General features: G+C 45.6%; 1 pseudogene; it reads left to right on the top strand.

Annotated features, from left to right (window-relative positions):
- Positions 1-15,902: 15,902 nt before the first annotated feature.
- LOC122907759 lies at positions 15,903-16,861 on the top strand (annotated as a pseudogene).
- Positions 16,862-18,735: the final 1,874 nt, after the last annotated feature.

Raw genomic sequence — 18,735 nt, forward strand, 5'->3', positions numbered from 1 at the left:
AACCCCAGGATGATCTGATTATGAAGGCTGTGAAACAGGCCTCCAATTCTTATAAACAATCACACAAGTCGCCTGTTAAGTGTACACATATCCACATGAACCAGCAAGACTTCCCCACTCACTACAGACTTGCTCATTTGTGGGCCTGTGTGGTTATGTGCAAATCACCCTCAACAACTGAGTTGCTTCTCCTTTTTCTGGTTGCAGCACCAGATTTTTCAAATTATTCAATTATTTATGAAATGCATCAGATAAACAAGAGTATAAGCAATCTTACATAAGTCTCACAAGAGAAATCTGTTACTCTCATATTTTATCTTATACAGAATGCCTCTCTTATTATTATTATTTTTAATTTAGAAGATTTGTGGGAGCCAGGTGGAAAAAGACATATACTGCTTGGCTTCACTTATATGTGAAATCTAAAAAAAATTTTCAAGTGGAACACACAGAAACAGAGGAGAGACTGGTGGCCGGGGTCTGGGGGTTGAAATGAATAGGGACTGGCTGGAAAAGGGCACGCGGGTTTGGTTATGCATGCATAAGGTGAGTAAGACGAAGATTCTGAAGGTCCAATGTATGAGCTGGTGACTAGACTTGGCAACACTGCCTTGTGCAACTGAAATTTGCTGAGAGTAGAACGTGAGTGTTCGCACCACAACAAATCAGTACATGAAGGTACGGATGGGAGCTGATGACGCGCTCGTTAACTCTGTCGTAGGAATCCTTTTTCACTGTACGTGCGTAGCACATCATCACGGTGTACACTTCAGATCCATCACGATTTAAAAGCTGGAGAAAAAGACTCAGGACCAACGTGGTTTTTACGGGAGTCAACCGTTTCCATGTTCTCTGGTGTATCTTCTTTTGCATGGAATGATGACCGTTCCCCCTCACTTTCCACATCCACCACTGTAGAAAATGCAGGTAATATGGGGGGCGCCTGGGGGCTCAGCTGGTTTAAGTGTCCTTCTCTTGGTTTCGACTCAGGTCATGATCTCAGGGTCGTGAGATGGAGTCCTTCGTCCAGCTCTGCGCTCAGCATGGAGTCTGCTTGTCCCTCTCTCTTCGCTCCTCCCCACTCCCCTTCCTTCCTTCCCCTCCCCCGTCCCCTCTTGCCCGTGCTCACACATGCTCTCTCTCTCAAATAAATAAGTAAATAAAGTCTTGAAGAAAGAAAAAAGAAAATGTGGGTAATTTGGATAAACAAAAAAGAAGAAGAAGAAGAAATAATATAAAATCATCTAAAATTCTATCCAGATATTATTCTCATGTACATTCTCTTCCTGTGTAAGCAGGAGGGGCTACAGTACTAACCCCTCCTTGTGAAGGAATCTCCCCTCTTAGAGCCCCCAGTGCTGCCTTAGCTGATACCACATAACCCCATTCCACACGTCGCTTGGATTAGACCGAGGATGGGCGCCCTATCTGTATTAGTCAGGGTGTAGTCAGGAAAACAGACACCACCCCGGGCTCTTCAAGCCAAATAAAGAAACTTGGCTACACAGGAAATGGAAAAGCTGAGAGGCCAACCACAGGATGGTGAGGCAAGGGAGAGGCTGGCCACAGACGGACGCCATTGCTACCCTAGGGCTGAAGGGGCAGCAGGAAAGGGAGGTTTTATTGGAGCATGGAGGTTGGGCCAGCTGGAGCCAGAACCAAGGAGAGGGATTTCCAGGGAGCTGGAACCACAGGGGGAGGGTCTGTTTGGAGGGAGCAAGAGAGCACAGAAAAGAAGGAGCTGTAGTCAAGGATTTCAAAGGAACAGAGAAATGGGAAATGTCTCATTTTCTCCCCTTTCCCCACTCTCCGATCATCTGCCACTGCCACTTCTTAGCCAAATTAACCCAGAAGCCTCCAGGCTAAGGAACTCGGGAAACACAGAGTAGGGAAGTGGGGAGAGGAGCAGTAGGGTGAGCACAGACAGGCGGACGTCCAGCCATCGTCTAAGGGCTAGTCACACTACATCACCTGTTCCTATCAAAAGGGGTTAAGCGGAATCTAGCCATGAGGAAATAATTAGGTAAATCCAAAATTGAAAGACATCGTGCAAACAACTGGCCTAGACTTTCCGAAAAAGTCAATGTCGTGAAAGATGAAAGATAGCCAGGGAGCTTGCCTAAATAGAAGTAACTTTAGGGAGACATAACTAATTCCTACTTGTGATCACAGTTTGAATATTGGATCCAAAAAATCATATATGAAGGACATTATTGGGGCAACTGCGGAGGCGAAAAGGGGAATTGAACCAATTGGTTCTTAGGAATTTGGACCTAAAAACACTAAACGCGTTTTCAAGTTAGCAGTAAAATTGGAGGTGACAGAAAATCATGGGAGGATCGTGAGTGGATGATGAGTGGACCGTGCAATCCAAAATATGTGCTGGGAGAAAAGACAGGGCAAATTATTTGCAAAAACAGCTGCCAAGGATCCTTCCCATCTTTGGAAGCACAAGTCACTTCTCCATTCAGGAGGTGAAATCCTTACCACAGGGACTTGCTCTCCCAACAAACTGCAGCGGAAGTGACATGGTGTTGGTTCTAGACCTAGAGCTCAAGGCGCCTGACAGCTTCTGCTCTACCTCTCTTGGAGCCCTGAGCTACCACATAAAGAAGCCCTGCTGGAGAGACTGGTCCCACTAGCCCCTTGCTGCTCTGGACACCTTAGCTGAGGAGCTACACATGGAGTGAAGCCATCCACATACTCCAGGTCCAGTCCAGCTGGCCCAGAGATGAGCAGAGATGAGCCGCTCCTGCTAATCCCTTGGCCAATTACATCATCATGAGCCAATAAATAAATGGTGATTGTTGTTTTAAGCCAGTGAATTTGGGGAAGGTTTACGATATGGCCAATCGGGATGAGAGCAGACAGAGAGACACAGAGATGCCTGGAGGGAGAGTAAAAAACCGCTGGAGTTTTATCTTTCCAGTCCATTCCTCCTGTAGGCTCAAAACAGCCCCTTTCCTTCCCTGAGTTAAACTGAACAAGTCTCTATTCCTGACAACAAAGACAGGCAGGCACAAATGTCCTTCCCCGTCCTTGCTTTTCTCAGGTGTTTTCGTCTTCCAAAGATTCTGGATGAACATCTATTTCTGCTCTCCACATTCATCCCCCTTTACTGAGTAACAGCCCTTGGTTTTTAAAAATGGTTTTGTGGTGAAATGCATCATGCAAATAGAAGGGGAATAAAATCATTTATGCAATACAGATATTAATAGGGTATACAATCAGAGGGCCAGTTTGAGATATAAAACATGGCCAGTCCTCCTGGGGCCTCTGTCTGCCCCTTCTCGGTTGTAGTCTCTTCTCTACCTGCAGCAGTGACCACTGTGATGACTTCTGTGTCGATCATTTCCATTTTCCCTTTCAGCTTTCCACCCACATAGGCATCTCTAAATATCTACTACGTTTGGAAAATCTGAGCAGCAGGCAGCCCTCAAGGACTGTAAGGAAAGGCTGATGCCACCGTTGTTGGACAGAAGCTCATGGAGAAGCATGGACCAGGTTTTAGGTGTCTGGCCAGGAGCGGGAGGGTCAGAGGGTGACAGTTCTGCATTTTCAGTTCACCATGTCTTCCCTTCCAACATTTCTAGATGACACATGCAGAACATCAGGCAGCGGGACATGCAGAAATGAGACGGAACTTCACAAAAACTCGGGTCGGACTCTGGGCATTCATCCTTGGCTTAAGGTTAGTGTGGTGGTAGCGAGGTAATAAGAGACATGGCAGCTGTCGCCATGTCTCTCTGTGGTCACAGTGCTTCGATTTGAACTGTCACCTTCTGCCTCTAGGGCACAGCTGCCCCCTTGGACTCTCCCACCACTTTTACCCTGAGGATCCCCTCCACCTCTCCCCTGGCTCGGATGCCGATCTGAGGTGCCTTCTTGTTCAAGAAGCATAGCCTCCAGTAGCTTTGCTCTGAGTGCATGGGAAGGAAACACTTTGAAATGTGGCACGTCTGAAATGTCTTTATTCATTTTCATATCTGATTGATAATTCAGCTGGGCGAAGAGTACTAGGGTGGAAACCACTCTTCTTCAGCATTTTGAAGGCGCTGCTCACTGTCCGCTTGCTCCCAGCACTGGCTAGCTAGAGCACACAAAGACAAGCCTCACTGTCCATCCTCTGCCCACGGCCCTTACATTTCTCTCCACCCCCGCCATATTTTAGGATCTCTTTGCCCCAGTGTTCTGGAATTTCATGATGAGTATCTTGGTGGGTCTCTTTTCATCCTTTTCTCCTGGGCATTTGAAGGACCCTTTCAGTTTGGAACCTCAAGTCCTTCAGCTCTGGTAACTGCTTCTGTTTTGTTTCACTGATGACCGCTTCCCCCTCTCTCTTTCTAGAACTCTATTATTCAGATAGTGAATCTCCCGGGCTTATCGTTTTCTCTCCCATTTCCCATCTCTTTGTCTTCCTCAAGGATTTCCTCAAAATGACTCTTACAGTACATTTTTCAGGTCTACTCTCCTGCTTTAACTTTGAAGGGCTCTTCTCTTGAACTTATGATTTCATAGTCCTCTTCTTACAATATGAGTGCAATATATTCTTATGCCTTTATGAATATATGAGTGATAGATTTACAGAGTTTTCAAATACCTATATTCTGTGGGGTTGTTGGTTTTGGTTTTGTTTGCCTCTGTTTGGGGCTGCTTTTGATGTCCGAAGGAGCCTCTGCTTCTTCTGAGAACTGCCTCCTCTCACATTCTCAACCCACATGAATGGGTTCACCATTTGCTAATTCTTTTGTTGTGTATAATATATTTAACTTGGCCAAGCCTTGGTTTCCCCATCTGTAAAATGAGGACAGGATCTATTTCCACAGAGTTGTCAAGAGGAGGAAGTGAAATAATACTGAAGACACGAACTGTGTGTCTTTTTTGAGTATGAGGAGACTGAACTGCCCAAGGTCACACGTCTTATCATAGAACTCAAACTCAGATTCCTAATCTGACATGGAATTAGTACTCAATAAATTTTAGCTATTGACATTATTTCATATTTCAGTTGGGACCCACACCATCTCTCAGCTGAAGAGAGGAAGGAGTACATGACCCAAGCCCGGTCAAAGAGATTTAGCACTGGGATTTCGGCTGGAATGATTTGGAAGGAGAGACTCTTTTTCTGTAATATAACCGCATAGCTGCTGGTAGGCCCTCTGATGGCTAATTTTACATGTCAGCTTGACAGGGCCACAGGATGCCAAGGTGGGTGGTTAGACATAATTTCTGGGTGTGTCTGTGAGGGTGTTTCCAGACGAGATCAGCATTTTAATGAGTGGATTGAGCAAAGCAGATGGCCCTCCCCGGTGTGGATGGATGTCATCCAACCTGCTGAGGGCCTGAGGAGAACAAAAAGGTGGAGAAAGGTTGAGTTCATGGTCTGCCTGACTACTTAAGCTGGAACATTCATCTTCTCCTGACCTCAGCACTCCTGGCTCACAGCCCTCCAGAACCAGCCTGGATCTACACCATCAGCTCTCCGGCCCCGAGGCCTCCAAACTACACCACTGGGCTTTCCTGCCTCTGTTTGTCTGGAGAACTTTGATGCACCCTGTTTAACGACACTTGCAGAAAGTGTACCTGAAAGTAACACCAACACAAAATAAGACTGAACTAAGAGACGGAAGCACGTTCCTGAATACAACCCCTGAGCACCTGTGTCCATCCTGCCTGAAAGCATTCTACTTCCTGACCTCCCAGGATTATGAATCAAGACATTCTTTTTCTTTCTCTTAAATCACTTTTAGTTGAGTTATTGCAATAGAAAGAAACCCTTGTAGCACAAAAACTGGAGAACACACTGCTTCAGAGCCATGATTTCACTTTGCATATCACTATCATATTTTCACGGTGCTATTTTGCAACATCATTTATGTCTGATATTATAACCTTTCCTATCAAGCCCATATTAGGGCAGACAAATTATTTTCAATTTTTCAGTGCTATAAATAACAATGAAATGAATGTCCTTATACCAAATTTGTGCATATATCGCAATTATTTCCTGAAAAGAAAATTCCTAGAAGTGGAACTTCTGGGTCAAAAGATATGAAGACTTTGGCCACACAGAGTAAAAGTGACCCCCAAAATGAGATGCCAATTTACTCTTACACCAGAAACACAGGAGAATGCCTATTTTCTCTGCCTGCAATGGCTGGTACCTTTCTTTAAAATATATATATATATATATATATATATATATATATATATATGTATGTATTTATTTATTTATTTGACAGAGAGAGGGAGAGAGAGCACAAGCAGGGGGAGAGGCAGGCAAAAAGAGAGGGAGAAGCAGGATTTCCGCCGAGCAGGGGAGCCCGATGCAGGCCTTGATCCCAAGACCCTGGGATCATGACCTGAGCCCAAGGCTGATGCTTAACCAACTGAGCCACCCAGGCACCCCAGCTAGTATCTTTTTTTTTTTTAAGATTTTATTTATTTATTGGACAGAGAAAGAGATCACAAGTAGGCAGAGAGGCAGAAAACAGGCTCCCCACTGAGCAGAGAGTCCTATGCGGGGCTCGATCCCAGGATCCCTGGATCATGACCTGAGCCAAAAGCAGATGCTCAAGGTACCCCGCCTTTGTTAACATTTTATTCAGGAATCCTGCAACTATATTCTGAAGCTGGTTCTTCTGGTATTCCTATCCTCTCAGGTTTCATTCTAACGTCATAAAATGAAGTAACAAATGCAGAGGTTTGAGGAGGGACAAATCTGAGTTTGGGTCTGAGCGATTCGATGGTCCATTTAATCTTCCTAATGTTAAGAAGGGCACCCTGTGGGAAGGGGGACGACTGAATCCCAGAGAACCTGGGAAGGCTCAGTCCTTGCAGAGTCAAGACACCACAAACGCTGTGGGTAAGACACAAGGCCAAGAGGAGGGGGTTCTTCAAAGCGAGGCACTAGGGGATCAGACCACCAAACACCTCCCTAGCCCACCTATACCTGCTTGCCGTGGGTCTTCCCACGGCAAGATGAGAGCACACGGAAATAACTGGGGGAGGAGGGGTGTGCATAAAAAAACTTTTAAAATACACTTCTTGACAAGGTGAACAGTCGTGTCCCTCTTCTGATGTTTCTTTGATGGGAAGGAAGCTTAGACCCTGTAAGGTTCCAGGTCTCAGGGACAATGGAATGCCATATCTCGTTGGTAATTACAGGTAGAATAAAATGAGAATGCCTCACTTAAGCCCTCCATTTATTTTCTTCTTGGGGCCCAGCATGCCTACAGAGACCACGAGTGCTCAGCTACTGCCCTCCAAGCCTTCAGTTGTATGGAGAGGGGTGGGGAGGCCCAGTGTGGGAGATGTTCTCCTTACTCTGGGTTGACCCAAGTTCACCCAAAACATAAAGGCTTCAAACAAACATTTTATTTTGCTTACGGATTCTGTGGGTCTGGAATTCAGGTGGGGACACAGCAGAAAAGGCCCATCTTTGCTCCATGATCTTTGGGGCCTCAGGTGGGAAGGCTCGCTGGCCGGAAGACCCATCTGCTAGAGGCTGGGTTCACATGAAGCTGCCTTCACTCTCACGTCCAGCACTAGATGCTGGCTGTCTGCTGAGACCTCTGCTGGAGTTACTAACCGTAGCACCAACACGCGGCGGCCTCTTTCTATGGCCCAGGCTCAGATGTCTGACCCTGCAGCTCAGGGCTCCAAAAAGGAGTGTAGAGCAAACAGAGGCGGAGCTGCAGCGTTGTTTCTGACCTGGTGTCAGAATTCAAATAAAGTCTCCATCAGACTCCGCTGGTCACACACGGAGTTACAAACCCGCCTGGGTTCCCTGGATATTTCTTCATACAAGGTCCAGGGCGAGGGGGAGACACATACCCCACCTTTCCATGGACAGAGTGTCACAGGATTTGGGGACACGTTCTAAAACTGCCCCAGGGCAGAATCCTAAGGACCCTAAGAACTGGAGCGAGGGACAGAGAAACAGACAAGGAGCAGCTCTCCAGAGCTACGGGGCTTCTCCCAGCTGTACCTCCAGGCAACCGTGGGCAACAGAAGGGAACTCAACCATCTCCCACAGCGACCATCTCAAAGGAGGGAGAGAAGGGGGGGCGGGGGCAGACTCTCCCAGCACTCTTCCCCCATCCTTCTGATACTACCCAAAAGCCAGCCGCACAACCAATCCAACCACAGTTTCTTTTAGGACTTTGCCCAAACCAAGAAAACCTTTCTTCAAGAACTGGACCTTTTTCAGGACGAAAAGAGGCGATATAAGTCAACGGCTTCTCTCTGTAATGGTCTCTCCTTTATCATCAAGCCAAATTAGAACTAAGAGATATTCACAGTATCTACAGGAGTTTCAACCCTCCCCACTGAGATAAATCTCTTGTTTCTCAACCTTCAGGTATTTTGGGTGCTCCCCTCCCCCTTCTTGGAAGTGTGCCGCTGGGCTGAGCGGGGAGCGAGCACGCAGATCCTTCCAAGGGACAGAAACGAGGGACAGCAGCGACGGCCTCCTCGATACACGTGCGAACGCCTACTCATGACTGTTCTTTCATGGGGGACGGCTAGGGGCCAGTTCGAGGACAACTCCCTCTTATTCTTGAATAGGCACATTAAAGTGGAAGTAAGCACAGCCGCATAGGGTGTACAGTCAAAGAAGAGAGTTCCAGTGGGAATTCTGCAAACAGCCACGGTCCTGGATGCTGCAACATCTGTTCTCTGCGAGGAGGGTAGGACTCTGCGGCTACCGGGGTACACGTACCGTCGGTCATCTCCACCTTTTCCTCCATGAGGGAGAAGCAGTTTTATTGGGAATGTCAGGCAGTCTTTAGGCTCATAAAAAGGAATTCTGAGAATCATGAGGTGGAATTATTTTGAGTGCCAGTTACAGAAACTCACAGAAGCCAGCTTATGTTGGTGAGGGAAAGCATGCTGGAAGGGCTCTGGTGTTAGGCAGAGATACATCAGGGTCTCCAAAACAGGTGCAGAGAAGGCTGGGACTGGGACCCAGGAAGTCCCCTTCATCTCACTGGTCTGAGCTGACGTCTTCTGGCCTTCCTTCCAGATTCCTGGCAATGACCGGCCAAACCCTAGTCAGGTGCTTATCTCTGCAGCAATGAGCTGCCCCCAGGAACAGGGCGTGAACCTGGCTCCTCTCCTGGTTCCCCTGGGGATGAGGGAGGCGAGGTTCCCAGAAATCTGGGGAGGGGAACAGCACAGTAGATAAGCAAACCCTCTGGGTGACTCAGAACCCCCAAGCCTCACAGACACAGAACTTAGAGAAGGAAAAAAAAAAGTGAGGAATGGGCAGACTTCTTGATTTGGCCACATATTCTTTTTTTTTTTAAAGGTCGCTACTAAAAATTATGTTAGATTTATTTTAAATTAACATAGGAAAACTATCACTTTATGGCCCATAAAAAGAAATTTCACCTATATTTGATGTATATTAGTCATAGGTTATTAATTTCATAATTAAAATTCCATGTATACAGTACATGGACTTGTTTTTTCATATTTAATATACAATGGGTATATGCGTGGCACACAAAAAAATGAAGGATTGTAATTGAAAGCCAGAGTCCTAGCCCAGTCCATTGCCACTTCTCACCCATCTGTTACCTCCATATCACTGAGTAACATGTCTGTGTTCTTTATCTAGCTTTAGAAATTTTCTCATGATTTACAGCAGGGATGGCCAAGAATGCAGATCAAACTCACCATCCTTTCACTACTGGTATCATTTAAATTTTTTTTACTTCTGGGATATTTAAAAGATAAATTATAACTTCTATTTTTTTTTGTCATAACTGGTTAACGTGTTGCCTCTTGATTTGCCTCTCAGATGAAGAGAATTCCTCCGTCTACAGTTCTTTCTCCTTCTCATCAATCCTTTTCTGGCAGTTATAATCTTTACTTTCATGTTGTCTAGGTGGATTAAAATTTACACTGCTGAATATTGAAGTTTTTGGCCAAGACGAAAAGCAATAAATGTTAATTCTATGACTTAGAACCATGCTACTTGTACAGGCAGCAGTATCCTGAGGCCAAACTTGATTTTCTGTGGGCCAGTGGCCACATATTCTAGACGCTCCCCTGGGGGCGGATGAGGCTGGATTCTGTCCTAGGAGTAACCAGCATCCTGGCCATTTCTCATCGGGCGACCAGCTGCCCCATGAGGTGGTCTTCTAGTCACAAAACCATACTCGCTGAGGCTCCTCCTTCCCCAGTGCCTTCCAATACCACCTGTGTGGGCAGTGGGGTCACGCAGCTAGCAGGGTGGAAGCCTGGAGGCACAGGGGGGCCCCCACCTGGGAAAACCCTCCTGAGAATGATCCAACCACGAGAATTCTGAATGATTCAGATCCACTGGTGGTAGTGCGGCCAGGGAACGGGATGCAGGTCACAGCGGGCAAAGGTGGATGGATTCGGACCCTGCAGTGGGAGCCCAGGCACCTTCAGCCAGGGCGAAGGTGTAGAGAAGCTGAAGGAGTCAACAGACCTTTAACAGATGATACCAGCAGGGCTTGGCAGAGGGAGGAGGCAAGAGCGACTCCCAGATTCTGGCTGGCACGACTGAATGGGTGATGGACAGGATCCATGGGGCTGAGAACACTGCACCAGGACCAGGCTCCGGGACTAAGATGATGAGTCAGGTTGGACATGTTGAGGTTGAGGTGCTTCTGTACGGGCATCCCTGGAGGAGAGAGGGGGCTGACCCCCTCCCCGACACAGTGCTCTCACCCAATGGGATCTTGTGCCACAGCCTCCTGACTGCCCTGCCCAACTCCGAAGGCCTCCTCCATTCCGCTGACACACCAACTGCCGGGAATGTTCCAAAACGGCACTGCCTAGATTGAAATTTTCATTCATTTCATGGTAATATTTCCCAGCAAGGCACACACACCTGGTGTTTCCCTGGTACATCAGACTGGACACGACAGAGGGTCAGATATTATCTAACCTGCCACTGGCATAAACAGGCATGATCCTAAAAATCTCCATTTTTAACTCTCCACCGTCCACAAACCTGCTGTGTGAGATCTCCCTTCTATACGTCTGGATTACACGACAACCTGTCACTTTCTTTTTAAATTTTTATTGAACCTGAAGATGCATGTAAGAAAGTACACACTGGGGTACATGCTCAGTGAATTTTCACAAACTGAAGATAGCTGCATCATTAGCATCTAATCCTACAGGTTTCCGTGTCACTCTGGCTGTTAGAACAATGACAGTTTGGGATATTAATAGGTCTAATCTATGACCAAATGTCTACTTTTCATCCACTTCAAAGCTTATTCTCTTTCCCCCGACCAAGGCCTAAGACTCAGAACCTCAGCAAAAGTTTTGTCCTGAGAAGCCCTCCACTGTGCTTCCTGAACAGCACAGGGCAGCCTCATTTCTTCGGGAGCAGTGCCCCAAGTCTTTACAAATGGTTCTTTCAACACCACCTAACTGGGCTACACAGAACCACTGACTCCTCAAAGAAATGACTCTGGAAGGGTGCCTGGTGGCTCAGTCGGTTGGGTGTCTTCCTTCGGCTCAAGTCATGAGTCCAGCATCCCGGGATGGAGCCCCGCATCAGGCTCCCTGCACAGCGAGGAGTCCGCTTCTCCCTCCCCCTGCTCTTGGGCTCTTGCTTGCTTTCTCTCTCCCCCCTCTCAAAAAAAAAAATAAATAAATAAATAAAAATAACAATAATAATATATAATTTAATATATATTAAATTATATAATTATATAATAATATAATATAGTAATAAATAAATTATAGACAATATAGACATAATAAATTAATTAATATTAATATTATAATATATAATACAAAAATAATAATATAAAATAAATAAATAAAACTTTTCGGAAAATGACCATATAGTCTCTTCCTGATTGAGGCTTTCCTTCCGTTAAATGTATATCAGAAGAGAACTAAAACTGATCAATGCAAAAGAAATGCCAGAATCAGAAAATTGGAAAGTCACCATTCTGGAATCTCTAATGAAACAACAGCGCTAGTGGGAAGCATGTGGCCATAAACTGCGAGGAAAGTCATTAGGTGAGGGGCCGATGGGGTGCGCTCCGACGGAGGGATCGAGCTGATCACAGTTAAACCCAGACTAAACCCAGTGATGAAGTCCAGCATCCCTAGAAGAGATTCAGCCAAATACCATGTTTCTTCTGATACGATGCAACAGGAAAACCACAGCTCCATCTGTCAGGACTCTTACCAAAAGAAAGAAAGGGAAAACTGCACCCAAGTCTAACCAAACTTCTAGATCTATGACCAGAAAATTACAGAAGCGCACTACACCACATTGTGAGAATGCTGTCAGTCCAGTCCAGCTTGTGGGAAATTCTATAGAACACATGGCTCAGTTTTCCAACAAATATATGTCACCCTCGACCCGCAAGGACGACAAGAAGCCCCGGTTCAGATGTATCTTCTCTCTCTTTATTTCGGCAAATCTACACACTTATATACGTTTACATGACCAATCAGCGAGCAGGGTGACCAATAAGGGGCCAAGCAATGGGGAGAGCCAATGAGAGTCCTGTTACTATGCTGATTAAATTTGAAACAGCCAATGACTATGTCCTCCTTGAGGCGGGCTTCACCAGAAAGTTCGTTGTTCACTTGCAGCGTATTTTGCTGGCAGTGAGCCAAGCGCCATGTAATGGCGGGGACTTTCCCAGCCGGAGGCTGTCCCCGCAAATATAAAGGCACTAGAGGTGTGAATTTAAAGGGTAGTGCCAGACAGTTTCTGAGGGGGGTGAAGAAATGGTTCTGTAACCGGAGTGTGGTAGGAGTTACATGAATCTACCCATGCGTTAAAATAGAATTATATACCCAAAAGTCAATTTTACCATATGATATTTACTTTTTTAAAGATTATTTGAGAGAGAGAGAGAGCAAGCAGGGGGAGGGAGAGGCACAAGCAGACTGTCCTGAGCGCTGAACCCCAAGTGGGACTCAAGCTCACAAGCCCAAGATCATGACCTGAGCCAAAACTGAGAGTCGGACACTTAATCGACTGAGCCACCCAGGCTCCTCTACCATACAATAATTTAAAAACAAAAAAAAATTCAGCAGCATGAAAGGTTACAAAAGGGACTAAGAAAGGACTCCTGGATGGCTCAGTCAGTTGGGCATCTGCTTTACGCTCTGGTCATGCTCCTGGGGTCCTGGGATCAAGTTCCACATTGGGCTCCTTGCTCAGTGGGGAGCCTGCTTCTCCTTCTGCCTGCTCATCCTGCTTGTGCTCTCTCTCTCTCTGACAAGTAAATTTTAAAAATTAAAGAATAAACTGTGGAGAACTACTAGAGATTACTAAGAGACACAAGTCGAGCAAATACAGCATGCAGCCCTGTTTGACTCTGGATTCAAAAAACTGACTTTTTAAAAATTAGAATATTCAATTTCATTAACAGAAATTGTATTATTAGTTTCAGAGGTGGAATCTAGCAATTCATCAGTTGCATGTAACACCTGGTGCTCATCACAGCATGTCCCCTCCTTAATGCCCATCACCCAGTCACCCCTTCAGCAACCCTCAGTTTGTTTCCTAGTTAGGAGTCTCTCATGGTTCTTCTCCCTCTCTGATGACTTCCCATTCAGTTTTCCATCCCTTCCCCTATGATCCTCTGTGCTGCTTCTTATACTCCCCATATGAGTGAAACCATATGATAATTGTCTTTCTCTGATTGATTTATTTCACTCAGCATAATCCCTCTGGTTCCATCCACATTAATGCAAATGGTAAGTATTCATCCTTTCTGATGGCTGCGTAATATTCCATTGTATATATCAATCACACCTTCTTTATCCACTCATCTGTTGATGGACGTCTTGGCTCTTTTCACAATTCGGCTATTGTGGATTATTGCTGCTATGAACATTGGGGTGCACATGCCCCTTCTTTTCACTACATCTGTATCTTTGGTGTAAATACCCAGTAGTGCGATTGTTGGGTCATAGGGTAGCTCTGTTTTCAACTTTTTGAGGAAACTCCATGCTGTTTTCCAGAGTGGCTGCACCAGCTTGCATTCTCACCAACAGTGTAGGAGGGCTCCCCCTTCTCTGCATCCTCACCAAAACTTGTTTCCTGTCTTGTTAATTTTAGCCATTCTGACTGGTGTGAGGTGGTATCTCACTGAAGTTTTGATATGCATTTCCTTGATGCCGAGTGATATGGAGCACTTTTTCATGTGTCTGTTGGCCATCTGGATGTCTTCTTTGCCAAAACGTCTGTTCATGTCTTCTGCCCATTTCTTGATTGGATTATTTGTTCTTTGGGTGTTGAATTTAGTAAGTTATTTACAGATCTTGGATACTAGCCCTGTATCTGATATGTCGTTTGCAAATATCTTCTCCCATTCCATAGGCTGCCTTTTAGTTTTATTAACTGTTTCCTCTACTGTGCGGAAGCTTTTGATCTTGATGAAGTCCCAGTAGCTCATTTCTGCCCTTGTTTCCCTTGCCTTCTTGTCTTGCAAGAATTTGCTGTGGCCGAGGTCAAAGAGATTTGCTGCTTGTGTTCTCCAGTAGGATTCTGATGGATTCCTGTCTCCCATTTAGGTCTTTCATCCAATTTGAGTTTATTTTTGTGTGTGGTATAAGAAAATGGTCCATATTTAATTGCATCAAAAACTTTAATACCTAGGAATGAACCTAACTGAAGAGGTAAAGGATCTGTACTCAGAAAACTGCAGAACACACGTGAAAGAAATTGAGGAAGACACAAAGAAATGGAAAAACATTCCATGCTCATGGATTGGAAGAACAAATATCGTCAAAATGTCGATGCTACCAAGAGCAATCTACACATTCAATGCAATCCCTATCAAAATACCATCAACATTTTTCCCAGAGCTAGAACAAATAATCCTCAAATTTGTATGGAATAAGAAAAGACCCTTAATAGCCAGTGGCACCATGATACCTGACTTCAGGCTCTATTACAAAACTGTCATCATCAAGACAGTACAGTACTGGCACAAAAACAGACACATAGATCAATGGAACAGAATGGAGAACAAAGAAAGTGACTTTTAAAAAGACTTCTTTAAAACACTAGGGACACTACATCTGGAATGAATGATGTACTATATGTTGGCTAATTGAATTTAAATTTAAAAAATAAAACACTGAAGAAAATGTGAATGTGTACTGATGAGTAAAGAGCATGATGCTATTATACAGCATGGTGTGATAAATGAGATGCTGATAATAAAGTCCTTATCTGTGAGACAGACTAACATACTTCAAGGTGAACTGATGGGATGTCTGGGATGTCTGGGATGTGCCTTCAAATACACACAGTATAGTAAATGCATAGTGGATGACAGAATGAAGCAGAAGAGGGGGTTTTGTCTCTTTGTTCAATCTGTGCCCTCAATATCTACCTATTGGGGTGTGTGGCACACAGTGGACACTCAGCCAACATTAGCTGAATGGATGAATAGCCCATGTGAGTTGTCACTCCTGTCACTGCCTGTTCCCCAAACTGCCACGACACATGGCTCTACCAACCCTTCTCCGTCTTAGCTCTCCTGTCGCCCCTAACTCCTCTGGCAGCCAGCCCTGCCACTGCTTGTTGGTGAACCCAGGTCTAATGTCATGCTCGGTTTGCCTCCAGCTCAGGTCAAGATCTCGGGGTCCTGGGATCAAGCCCTGTGTTGGGCTCCCAGCTTAGCAGGGAATCTGCTTCTCCCTCTCCTCCTGCCTCTCCCCCTGCTTGTGCTTTCTCTTCCTGTCTCAAATGAATAAATAAATAAAATCTTTTTTAAAAATTAAAAAAAGAATAAAGTCATACTCAGGAGCACCTGGGTGGCTCAGTCGATTAAGAATCTGACTCCTCAGATACATTCGTTAGATTACTCCTTTCTGCCCGTGGACACCGCCGAGCAAGCATCATTCAAGTCTCCCCTCCCACCACCGTCATGTCCAAGTCAGAGTCTCCCCAAGAGCCTGAACAGCGGCAGAAGCTCTTCATGGGAGGTCTGAGCTTTGAAACAACCGATGAGGGTGTGAGGAGCCGTTCTGAGCACTGGGGAGCACTTACAGACTGTGTGGCTATGAGAGATCCAAACACCAAGTGCTCCAGAGGCTCTGGGCTTGTGACATATGTCCTTGCGGAGGAGGTGGAAGCAGCCATGAACGCATCCACACACGGTGGATGGAAGATTGTGGAACCAAACAGGGCTGTGTCGAGAGAAGATTCTCAAAGACCTGGTGCCCACTTAGCTGTGAGAAAGTTTTTTTGTGGGTGGCATTAAAGAAGTCACTGACGAACGTCATCTAAGAGATGATTTCGAACAGTGTGGGAAATCAAAGTGACTGAGATCATGACTGACCAAGGCAGTGGCAAAAAGAGGGGCTTTGCTTTTGTAACATTGGATGACCCTACTCTGTCGACAAGACTGTCATTCAGAAATCCCATCCTGTGCATGGCCACGGCTGTGAAGTCAGGAAAGCACTCTCTAAGCAGGAGATGGCTCGTGCTTCATCCAGCCAAAGAGGTCGAAGTGGTTCTGGAAACTTTGGTGGTGGTCGTGAAGGTGGTTTTGGTGGGAATGACAACTTTGGTCGCAGAGGAAACTTCAGTGGTTGAGGTGGCTTTGGTGGCCATCAAGGTGGTGGTGGATATGGTGGTAGTGGGGACAGCTAGAATGGATTTGGTAATGATGGAAGTAACTTTGGAGGTGGCGGAAGCTATAATGATTTTGGCAATTACTATAATCAATCCTCAAATTCTGGACCCATGAAAGGAGGCAATTTTGGAGGCAGAAGCTCTGGCCCTTATGGTGGTGGAGGCCGATACTTCGCCAAACCACGAAACCAACATGGCTATAGTGGTTCCAGCAGCAGCAGGAGCTACGGCAGTGGCAGAAGGTTTTAATTACTGCCAGGAACAAAGCTTAGCAGGAGAGGAGAGCCAGAGAGGTGACAGGGAGACTACAGGTTACAAAAGATTTGTGAACTCAGCCAAGCACAGTGGTGGCCAGGCTTAGCTGCTACAAAGAAGACATGTTTTAGACAATACTCATGTGTATGGGCAAAAAAACTCGAGGACTGTATTTGTGACTAATTGTATAACAAGTTATTTTAGTTTCTGTTCTGTGGAAGGTGTAAAGCATTCCAACAAAGGGTTTTAATGTAGTTTTTTTTTGCACCCATGCTGTTATTGCTAAATGTAATAGTCTGATCATGACGCTGAATAAATGTATCTTTTAAAAAACAAAAAGAATCTGACTCCTGATTTCAGCTCAGGTCATGGTCTCAGGTCCTGAGATTGAGCCCAGCATCCTCCACACTCAGCACCGGGTCTGCTCAAAGTTCTCTCTCTGCCCCTCCTGTCACTCTCTCTCTCTCAAAATAAATAAATAAAATATTTTTTTAAAGATTTTATTTATTTATTTGACAGAGATCACAGGTAGGAAGAGAGGCAGGCAGAGAGAGAGGGGGAAGCAGGCTCCCCACTGAGCAGAGAGCCCGATGCGGGGCTCAATCCCAGGACCCTGGAATCACAACCTGAGCCGAAGGCAGAGGCTCAACGCACTGAGCCGCCCAGGAGCCCCAAATAAATAAAATCTTAAAAAATAAATAAATAAAGTCATGCTCAGATAGAAGCAAAAAGAAAAAACGCATCGTCTTCACGGGTACCGTCTCCTCCCAAAGTTCAGTGCTCGGGCTCAACACAAGTTCTGCCTTTTCTTTTATGGCTTTCGCTACACCTGTGAGCTCAGAGCAATGTGGCCCTGCCTATCTCTACGACAGCACCCTCCTACTGTCTTCGACCATGAATCCTACACCGCAGCCCACAGACCACTTACCATCTACCATGAGCATGTGACGTATCAAACTTCTCCATCTTTGCACTCAGACTTCCCTCTGCCAAGGACACTCCTTTCTCCTTATGCGGCTGGTGAGCTACGATCATTTTTCAAGAGTCCGTCCAAACATAAACTCCCCTCTGAAGACTCCCCCTGACTCCCCCATCTCTGTGCTTTCACACCTCTATTAGAACTCTTGGGCATTTTATTTTCATTGTCACTATCGGGCTGCTTCCCCCGAGATCATCACATGCTAACCCAGTGCTTACTAGTCACGAGTCCGGTCACTTCACATATACTGACCTTTGATCCTCAAGGAAAGTCATAATATAGCTGCTGTAATTTCCCCAGTTCTACAAAGGAAGAAATGGAAGCACAAAGGAGATGAAACAGCTTTCCTTGAGCCACATCCAGTAATAATAGTAGAGAAGATGCAGATAATCTGGACAGTCCGCATCTTTTTTTTCAACTCTCCCAAGACTGCTCTTTAATCCAGTGTTCCCCAAACTGCTTTTTGTGATGCAACTGTTTCAAAGCCTAGGTCCCTATACATTCCTTTATGTTTTTTTTTAAATTTTTTAACTTTTTAGGGGTGCCTGGGTAGCTCAGTGGGTTAAAGCCTCTGCCTTCGGCTCGGGTCATGATCCCAAGGTCCTGGGATCGAGCCCCACATCGGGCTCTCTGCTCAGCAGGGAGCCTGCTTCCTCTTCTCTCTGCCTGCCTCTCTGACTACTTGTGATCTCTGTCTGTGAAATAAATAAATAAAATCTTTTAAAAAATAATTTTTTTAACTTTTTAAAGTAATCTCTACGGTCAACGTGGGGCTCAAACTCACAACCCCATGATCAAGAGTTGCATCTCTACCAACTCAGCCAGCCAGGTGCCCCTCTTCATTGTGTTTTCATCTACTGGTTGATGTGTGCCCTGGTGGGGAGCCAAG

Source organism: Neovison vison, chromosome 5 (genome assembly GCF_020171115.1).
Source record: "Neovison vison isolate M4711 chromosome 5, ASM_NN_V1, whole genome shotgun sequence".
In the NCBI taxonomy this organism is placed as follows: Eukaryota; Metazoa; Chordata; class Mammalia; order Carnivora; family Mustelidae; genus Neogale; species Neogale vison.